Raw genomic sequence first — 10,254 nt, 5'->3', positions numbered from 1 at the left:
TTCTTTCCAATTGGGACCTGAGTAAACCTGCCATTCCTTTCTACTACTAAGGAATACAGAAGCCAAAGAACAGGTTCTTGTTTTCTTTTGCTTGATTGCCTCTCTTCTGAATAGCAGTTTCCAAGACTAAAAATCCAAATATTTTGCCTGGGAAGCTGAAAAAAAGAAGGGAGAGACGAAGTCATAGGAAATGTCATCACACACAAGCAGGAACGAGAAAGGCTCAAGGAAAGCTCTGATTTCCAAACTCGCAGCTGCCACCTGTTGGCGTTTAAGAAAAAATGTTGGTACATGCACTGTGGAGAACAATACGGAGAGTCCTTAAAACAAGACAAACTCTTAACTACCATAGGATCCAGCAATCCCACTCCTGGGCATATATCTGAAGAAAACCATAATCCAGAAAGATACATGTACCCCAGTACTCACTGCAACGCTATTTACAATAACCAGGACAAGGAAGCAACCTAAATGTCCATCATCAGAAAGATAAAGAAGATGTGGTACATACACACGGAACATTACTCAGCTATTAAAAAAAGAATTAAATAATGGCATTTGCTGCTGCTTCTGCTGCTGCTAAGTCACTTCCGTCGTGTCCGACTCTGTGTGACCCCATAGACGGCAGCCCACCAGGCTCCCGCGTCCCTGGGATTCTCCAGGCAAGAATACTGGAGTGGGTTGCCATTTCCTTCTCCAATGCATGAAAGTGGAAAGTGAAAATTGAAAGTGAAGTCGCTCAGTCGTGTCCGACTCTCCGCGACCCCATGGACTGCAGCCCACCAGGCTCCTCCGTCCATGGGACCCTCCAGGCAAGAGTACTGGAGGGGGGTGCCATCGCCCTCTAACATGGAAAGACCTAGAGATTATCATACTAAGTGAAGTAAGTAGACAGAGAAAGGCAAATATCATAAGATATCACTTATATGTGGAATCTAATTTTTTAAAAGGGATATAAATAAACTTATTTACAAAACTTATATAAAGAAACAGACTTAACAGATATCAAAAACAAAACTTACAGTTACCAAAGGGGAAACATCAGGGGGAGGGATAAATCAGCTATACTCCAGTAAAATTAAAATTGTTTTAAAAATTACACACAGGTAGTCCCTAGAGATGAGGTGGGTTGATGGTTGTATAAATATACATCACAGGGAATAAGGCCAAGGGATCTTTAAATTTCAGCTTCCCAGGTGGCTCAATGGTAAAGAATCCCCCTGCCAATGCAAGAGACTCGGATTTGATCCCTGGGTTGGGAAGATCCCCTGGAGGAGGAAATGGCAACCCACTCCAGTATTCTTGCCTGGAGAATCCCATGGATAGAGGAGCCTGGTGGGCTACAGTCCAAGAGGTCATAAAGAATCAGACATGACTAAGTACACACACATATTTTTTAATTTCACCATAAAAAATAGAATATTTATATTCTGTAGTGGGTTGAATTGTGCCCCCCACAAAAGATATATCCACATCCAAATTCCTGGATCCACTAGTTGCAACCTCACTTGGAAAAAGGATCTTTGCAAATGCAATGAAGTTAAGGTTGTTGATATGACATCACCCTGCATCATCTGGGTAGGCCCTAAATCCAGTGACAGGCGTCCTTCTAAGAGACAGACAAGAAGACCCACAGACACAGAGGAAAAGGTGATGTGAAGATGGAGGCAGAAATTGGAATGATGTAGTCACAAGCCAAGAGGCCAAGGAATGCCAAGAGCCATCAGAAGCTGGAAGAAGCTAGGGACAGAATCTCCCCTAGAGACTCAGAGGAAGGTGACCGCACTGACAGCTTGACTTTGGACTTCTGACCTCCAGATCTGTGAGAAAATAAGTCTGTTGGTTTATGCCACCAAGTTTGTGACAATTTGTTACAGTAGCCACAGGAAACTAATACACTCCATCCATCTGCAATCAAACTCCTAAATTAACCCTGTATCAGCACACTGAACTGTCCTTTTCGCTACCGCCGTCTTGCTTACATAGGAGCCATCATTTGAGAATACTCCTCAATGTTTTGCAGCTATCACGCTGGCACAGGAAACAGCTGCTTCCTAAAGATCCCCAAGTCCATTCTCTCTTCGAGAAATGAATGTTTATGAAGTTGCTGAAATCAAGTCAGAACCTATGTGATAAATGGAAAGAGAATGTAATCTGGTATCTCCAAACCTGGTTTTGTATCCTGACTCTGCCATGTATTATCCACATGCACTTTTAATAAATCTCAGTTTCTCTGACCCTCAGCGGTCTTATTTGCAAAATGAGAATAAATGTACCCATACCTCACAGCGCTATTAAAAGGCTCAGACGTGAAAGTTGTGTGCACTGCACAGAAACCGACAGTGCCCACTACCATTCCTCTCCCTGCTTCATCTCCCCTCTGAAAACAGGTGAGCAGAGGTACCGAGCAATCCATCTAAGAGAATCAGCCGTGGAGACGGCTAATAACTGGCCACTCGTGCCAAATTTGGATCAGAATGTTACCTGAGAAGGTCGATTTGTAGAGTTGTCCTCTCCTGTGAATTCCTGTGCTATCTAGCAGAATTGTGAGAATCGACTTGTAAGTGAGCAGATAGGCCCACAGCCAGACTTCCTGTTGGGTGTATGAGTGGGGCAGCCAGCAAGTCACCAACCCATCCACCAAAGTGGGACTCACGTGGCAAGCCTCACTCTCCTTAAATTCAAAGTTACCTCTGCTTCTCTCTGTTGCCTCTGTTGCCAATGCTCTCTCTCACCCCAAGACAGTGCCCAAAATTTATTTAGAGATCTGTTCTTGCATCTCTAGCCTGAAAACATAAACTGCCACCAGCTCCTGGGAACGGAGGAAGCAGGTGCCGAGTGTCTTAATTAATTACCCTAATAATCAAACACTCCAACGCCTCCTCCAGACTTCCACTAGATGGCGCCATGGCGTTTCTTCCCAGCTCCAGGGCAAAGAATGGCACTCACCTTATTAAGCAGCAGGCCATGACGGATCCTTTTGAATTTTCTACTCTGCCTTTTTAAATCCAATCTCATCAGCTGGTATCTTCCAAAAGAGCCTCAAATTTTCTTATCATATGATTGTACCCCTTCCTGTCTGCCAGCTCTGTTATGGATTTTTTCTGCAATTATTTGGGGGAAATCATTTCAATGAGATTGTGGGAAACAAATGTCATGTCATTCCATCATCTTGACAAAAGCGCTCCTGTTTTAAAAATGCATTAGCCAAAGGGAAAATAAGCACTAGTTTGCTCCTCTGCTGCTACTGCTAAGTCACTTCAGTCGTGTCCGACTCTGTGCGACCCCATAGACAGCAGCCCACCAGGCTCCCCCGTCCCTGGGATTCTCCAGGCAAGAACACTGGAGTGGGTTGCCATTTCCTTCTCCAATGCATGAAAGTGAAAAGTGAAAGTGAAGTCACTCAGTCGTGTCCGACCCTCAGCGACCCCATGGACTTCGGCCTACCAGGCTCCTCCGTCCATGGGATTTTCCAGGCAAGAGTACTGGAGTGGGGTGCCATTGCCTTCTCCATTGCTCCTCTACTCCTTGCCTAAGTTACTGAACTGAAACCTGCATGGGCAGGGTCTAATAGGTGTGCAGTTTCTTAAAGATCCTCAGGTGATTGTGATTCTGATGCACAGCCAGAGCTGAGAGCATTAAACCTCTTGGTATAATTAAGGCAGCACGTGCAGTACAAAACAAATCATTAGCAGCCACTTCATTTTGTTTAGATGCCAGGCTGTGCCACCCTAAAAGTTAATTGGAAATTACCAGACCAACTCCAGGACATAACTAGTACTTTGCAACCTCAACCCTCTTTCAGTGGGTGCTCTGTTAAATAACATGCTTGGTAGGGAATGTCTAGGTAGGATTCTATCGCATATTCATTTCTTTGTATGTGCCCTCAATCGTCATACTTACCACCTCCTTACCTCTAAAGAGCATTAATTCAAGGAATTTAAAAGCAATTTAAACAAATCTCAGTGACTGAAATGGACTAATGTTATATCAAATCATTGTATCATCAAACCCATTGCTTTTACCTGGAGATGTAACAAGAGTATGGTCTTAGTCTACTCCAGCTGCTATAACAAAATAACAGACTGGGTTCAAACAGCAAGCATTTACTTTTTACAGTTCAGAGAGCTGGAAGTCCATGATCAGGGTGCCAGCCTATCGGATTCTGGTGATGCTATTTCTATGGGCTTCCCTGGTGGCTCAGCGGTAAAGAATCCTCCTGCAATGCAGGAGACACACGAGACTTGGGTTCGACTCCTGGGTCAGGAAGATCCCTGGAGGAGGAAATGGCAACCCACTCCAGTATTATTGCCCTGGAAATCCCATGGATAGAAGAGCCCGGTGGCCTACAGTCCATGGGGTTGCAGAGAGTCAGACATGACTGTGCACGCGCGATGCTCTCTCTGGCTTGGACACAGACACCTTCTTGCTGAACCTGCACATGGCTGGGAGAGAGTTTTTCTCACATCCCTTCTCATTAGGGACTAATGCCACCATGAGGGCTCCATCCTCATGATCTAATCACCTGCCAAAGACTCCAAATACCTTCACTTTGGGGGTTAGGGCTTCAATATGAATTGGTTGGGGGGAGGGACACAAACATTCAGTCCATACCAAGTATTATCCTCTTACTTGATCTTTCCTCCCAGTCACACGTTATACTGAACCCGAATCTTCCACAATTATGTTCCCTTATGCCAGCAAAATGGGTTTTTCCAGCTTATATCTACTCCACTGTAGTCTCCTTTTGAGCAGTATCATCACTTTCATGGCTTCATCACATCTATATGTCCAGAGTCAGCTCCCTCTGAAATCACAGACGAGTCTATGTAGATGCATGCATGCATGCTCAGTCCTGTCCAACTTTTTTCGACCCCATGAACTGTAACCCAGCAGGTTCCTCTGTCCATGGGATTTTCCAGACAGGAATACTGAAGTGGGTTGCCATTTCCTTCTCCAGGGAATCTTCCTGACCCAGGGAAGAACCCACATCTCCTGCATCTCTTTGCATTAGCAGGTGGGTGCTTTACCACTGAGCCCCCAGGGAGGCCTGAGTCTTTGTGGAGTGATGGCCAAATCTGGGAGTTCAGAGTTCCAGAATCTATACCATCCTATATCAGCAGTGTGACTTAACCACTCTGAATCCAGTTTTCTCATCTGTAAAATGGGACTAATGATACTTTCTTCACAGAGTGGCTGTAGACTAAGTGGATTAGTACTGGTGAAGGGCTTAGAACAATAACCGAAACATGATATCCTTCCAATACATGTTATCTGTTGCTATTGCTACTGGGTGGCCCCAGTGGGAAGAAACTCAGTGTATCTATAACTGAATTCATTATTTGCTTCCAGCCTAGTCCACTCTTGGATCCCTTTCTCAGTAAACAGCATCACTGAACAGATACATGCACCCCAGCGTTCACTGCAGTACTGTTTACAATAGCCAGGACTGGAAGCAACAGAAGTGTCCATCAACAGAGGAACGGATACAGAAGTGCAGTATATACATATACACACTGAAATATTACTCAGCCATAAAAAAGAACGAAATAATGCCATTTGCAGTGACATGGATGGACCTAGAGATTGTCAAACTGAGTGAAGTAAGTCAGAGAAAGAGAAATATCATATGATATCACTTATAAGTGGAATGGAAAAAGCAAGAGAGTTCCAGAAAAACATCTATTTCTGCTTTATTGACTATGCCAAAGCCTTTGACTGTGTGGATCACAATAAACTGTGGAAAATTCTGAAAGAGATGGAAATACCAGACCACCTGATCTGCCTCTTGAGAAATCTGTATGCAGATCAGGAAGCAACAGTGAGAACTGGACATGGAACAACAGACTGGTTCCAAATAGGAAAAGGAGTATGTCAAGGCTGTAATATTGTCACCCTGCTTATTTAACTTCTATGCAGAGTACATCATGAGAAACGCTGGGCTGGAAGAAGCACAAGCTGGAATCAAGATTGCTGGGAGAAATATCAATAACCTCAGATATGCAGATGACCCCACCCTTATGGCAGAAAGTGAAGAGGAACTAAAAAGCCTCTTGATGAAAGTGAAAGAGGAGAGTGAAAAAGTTGGCTTAAAGCTCAACATTCAGAAAACTAAGATCATGGCATCTGGTCCCATCACTTCATGGCAGATAGATGGAGAAACAGTGGAAACAGTGTCAGAGTTTATTTTTTTGGGCTCCAAAATCAGTGCAGATGGTGATTGCAGCCATGAAATTAAAAGACGCTTACTCCTTGAAAGGAAAGTTATGACCAACCTAGTGTTCTTGCCTGAAGAATCCCAGGGACGGGGAGCCTGGTGGGCTGCCATCTATGGGGTCGCACAGAGTCGGACACGACTGAAGTGACTTAGCAGCAGCAACAGATAGCATATTCAAAAGCAGAGACATTACTTTGCCAACAAAGGTCCGTCTAGTTAAGGCTATGGTTTTTCCAGTGGTTACGTATGGATGTGAGAGTTGGACTGTGAAGAAAGCTGAGCACAGAAGAATTGATGCTTTTGAACTGTGGTGTTGGAGAAGACTCTTGAGAGTCCCTTGGACTGCAAGGAGATCCAACCAGTCCATTCTGAAGGAGATCAGCCCTGGGATTTCTTTGGAGGGAATGATGCTGAAGCTGAAACTCCAGTTCTTTGGCCACCTCATGTGAAGAGTTGACTCATTGGAAAAGACCCTGATGCTGGGAGGGATTGGGGGCAGGAGGATGACAGAGGATGAGATGGCTGGATGGCATCAATGACTCGATGGACATGAGTTTGAGTGAACTCCGGGAGTTGGTGATGGACAGGGAGGCCTGGCATGCTGCGATTCATGGGGTCGCAAAGAGTCAGACACGACTGAGCGACTGAACTGAACTGATAAGTGGGATCTAAAAAGGGGGCACAAATGAACACATCTAACAACACAGAAATAGAGTTACAGATGCAGGAAACAAACTTATGGTTACGGGTGGGAAATGGGAGGGGTAAACTGGGAGATTGGGATTGACATATATGCACTACTGTATATAAAATATAACTAATAAGGAGCTACCATAGCACAGGGAACTTTACTCAATACTCTCTCATGGCCTACATGGGGAAAGAACCTTAAAGAGTGGATGTATCTATGTGTATAACTCATTCATTTTACTGTACACCTGAAACTAACACAACTATAAATCAACTATACTCCAATAAAAAAATTTTTTAAAGTAAAAAAAAAAAAAAGCCCACAGCATCACTGTTGACCTAATCACCCTAGTGAGACACATGCTTCCCCACATTCACTCCACAGACTCCACATTCTGTTCACTCTACCTCAGTGTCGTCTTGGCAACAGCGCTCAGCTGGACGCTCCACTCTAGCTAGCTCATGTCCCCGCTGGTGAAGCAGCCTTTGCTTCACCAGGACTGGAAGCAACCTAAGTGTCCATCAACAGAGGAATGGATAAAGAAGATGCAGTATATACATATATACATTGAAATATTAGCCATAAAAAAGAATGATGGTGGGGACTGGTGTCTGAGGCCCCATGCCGCCTCTTCCTCTCTCTTTGCCCATGGTCTCCTGTCTCGCTTACAGATAATTTATTGAAGAATAACAGCTCAGGCTTCTCTCATATTTACTTCACACCAGGTATCTTTCTGGGCTTCCCTGCTGTCTCAGTGATAAAGAATCCACCTGCAATTTAGATGAGAGTTCAATCCCTGGGTCAGGAAGATGCCCTGGAGAAGGAAATGGCAACCCACTCCAGTATTCTTGCCTGGGAAAATCCAATGGACAGAGGAGCCTGGTGATCCATAGTCCATGGGGTCACAGAATCAGACACGACTTAGCAACTCAACAACAACAACGAGGTTGCGTTCTGAGCACTCTGCACACCGTATCTCACTGAATCTTCATAACAACCCCACGCAGTAGGTACATTCTGGTTTCTGTTTTACAGATTAAGAGGCTGAGCTGCCAAAGGTCACAGTCAGTAACCTGCAGTTAGAATTCAAACCCAGGAAATCAGGCCCAGAGTGCATGGCCTTGATCACCACAGCCTCTGCCTCTCAGCATCCTGGGCCAGGCCCCGGGCTGGAGCCCAGGGGAGACGGAAGGATGGGCAGCAAGAAGGGGGCCCAAGACCCACTTCCTGTCCTCCTGAAATTTTTCTTTTTTAAAAAATTTAATTTTTGCATTTTTAAAGGTTACTTTCCACTTACAGCTATTACAAAATATTGGCTGTATTCCCCATGTTGTACAATACATCCTTGAGCCTATCTTACACCCAAGTTTGTACCTCCTACTCCCCATATGTTGCCCCAACCCCTGCCCCCCAACACTCTTAACCACTGGTTTGTTCCATGTACCTGTGGGTCTGCTTCTTTTATGTTATATTCACTAGTTCGTTGGGTCTTTTTAGATTCCACATATAAGCGATATCATACAGTATTTCTCTTTCTCTGTCTAACTCATTTCACTTAGCATAATGCCCTTCAAGTACACCCAGATTGCTGCAAATCCTGCCCTCCTGAAGCTTACACTCCAGTTGGGGAGATGAAATGTGTATGTTCCTGAACTAAAGTAAGACAGCAGTCACTCAGTTAAAAAAAGTGAGTCCTACTTCTGGAGGATGAAGTTTACTTCAGGCCAGAATCTGAAGAGAAGAGTTTGGGAAAAGTGGCTCTGCTGGGTTGCTGAATAGAAGGTAAGTTAATGTGAAGGGTCAGTGGGAACTTTTCAAATCAGGTCAAAGACAATGCAAAAGATACCAGGGAGATTTATGAGAGATAGTTTTAGAAAATTGGCTTCTGCCCTCCTGCCAGGCACAGACCTAAAGATGCTGACATTGACAAGCCCTCCAAGGAGTGGTCCATGGCTCGCCAAAGCCTGCACATCCCACGAGCCACTGCAAGGGGGCTCCCACCACGGTCTATCCTTTACCTGCTTCAAACAGGCCTACATGTGCCTGCACCTTCACGACCTACAGGAACCAAGAATCTTTTTAAACAAAACTGTTTCAAAGTCTACAAGTGGCTGACTTACAATGCAGCAATTTTTTTATAGTTTATTTATTATTTTTGGCTGTTCTGGGTCTTTGTTGCTGCATGCAGGCTTTTTCTAGTTGCAGGGAGTGGGGGCTACTCCCTGTTGCAGTGCATAGGTTTCTCGTTGTGGTGGCTTCTCTTGTTGTGAATCATGGGCTCTAGTGTCAGGGGCTTCAGTAATTGTGACACGTGGGCTCAGTAGTTGCAGTTCTGGAGCTCTAGAGCCCAGGCTCAGTATTTGTGGCACTCGGGCTTAGTTGCTCTTCAATATGTGAGATCTTCCTGGGCCAGGGATCTAACCCATGTCTCCTGCATTAGCAGGTGGATTCCTTATCACTGAGCCATCAGGGAAGCCCAGCAATGTTTTTACAGTGAAGTGTTTTTTTTGGCTTCTCCCTCCTCTCCTTGCTTAAAAAACAAACACCACACAAAAATGATGGCACTTCGTGGTTCAACAAATTAGAAATATGATTTTTTTTAAGAAAGATAATTTTTAAAATATCAAATAATATGGAACTAATAGAAATCAAATATCTATTTGCTTGGCTTTTTCTCTGCACAATAAATACGCCAAGGTTACACAGTGACTATGGTCTAAATACACATCTGCAGTAGAAGATTTTGCAGATGCTTACACAAAGCAAAATGTTTATTAATGAGATCTATTCATTTGAATAAGAGTTCTTTGCAATCAACATATACAATAATTAGCTGTGGTCTTGGGCAGGTTAATTAACCTCTCTGAGCCTTGGTTTATTCATCCATTATCTATCAAATATAATTAACAATGTCTACCTTACAGCACTATTAATTATATTTGATAGATAACGGGTGTACAAACCAACGTCTACCTTACAGCATAGGCTTCCCGGGTGGCTCAGACGGTAAAGCATCTGCCTGCAATGCAGGAGACCTGGGTTCAATCCCTGGGTCGGGAAGATCCTCTGGAGAAGGAAATGGCAACTCAATCCAGAATTCTTGCCTGGAAAATCCCAAGGATGGAGGAGCCTGGCAGGCTACAGTCCATGGGGTTGCAAAGAGTCGGACACGACTGAGCGACTAACACATACGCACACCTTACAGCACACACAGGGTTAATGAAAGAATTAAATGTAATCATATGATGAAGTGTGATTCAAATGTACGGTATGGCTATTATTATTCTTACCAAATAAATATAGCAGCATCAAAATGAGGCTGCTGCCATTCTATGTGGTATTGGTG

At 44.2% G+C, this 10,254-nt stretch overlaps 1 non-coding gene across 1 annotated transcript; it reads left to right on the top strand.

Annotated features, from left to right (window-relative positions):
* The first annotated feature begins 9,896 nt into the window (after positions 1-9,896).
* Positions 9,897-9,968, top strand: TRNAC-GCA (transfer RNA cysteine (anticodon GCA)). The gene has a single exon. It is a non-coding gene; the product is annotated as a tRNA-Cys (tRNA).
* The last annotated feature ends 286 nt before the right edge of the window (positions 9,969-10,254 follow it).

This window comes from Bubalus kerabau, chromosome 3 (assembly GCF_029407905.1).
Source record: "Bubalus kerabau isolate K-KA32 ecotype Philippines breed swamp buffalo chromosome 3, PCC_UOA_SB_1v2, whole genome shotgun sequence".
NCBI classification, from domain to species: domain Eukaryota; kingdom Metazoa; phylum Chordata; class Mammalia; order Artiodactyla; family Bovidae; genus Bubalus; species Bubalus kerabau.
The sequence above is the reverse complement of the archived record's forward strand: the minus strand, read 5'-3'. Positions and strand labels throughout refer to the sequence as shown.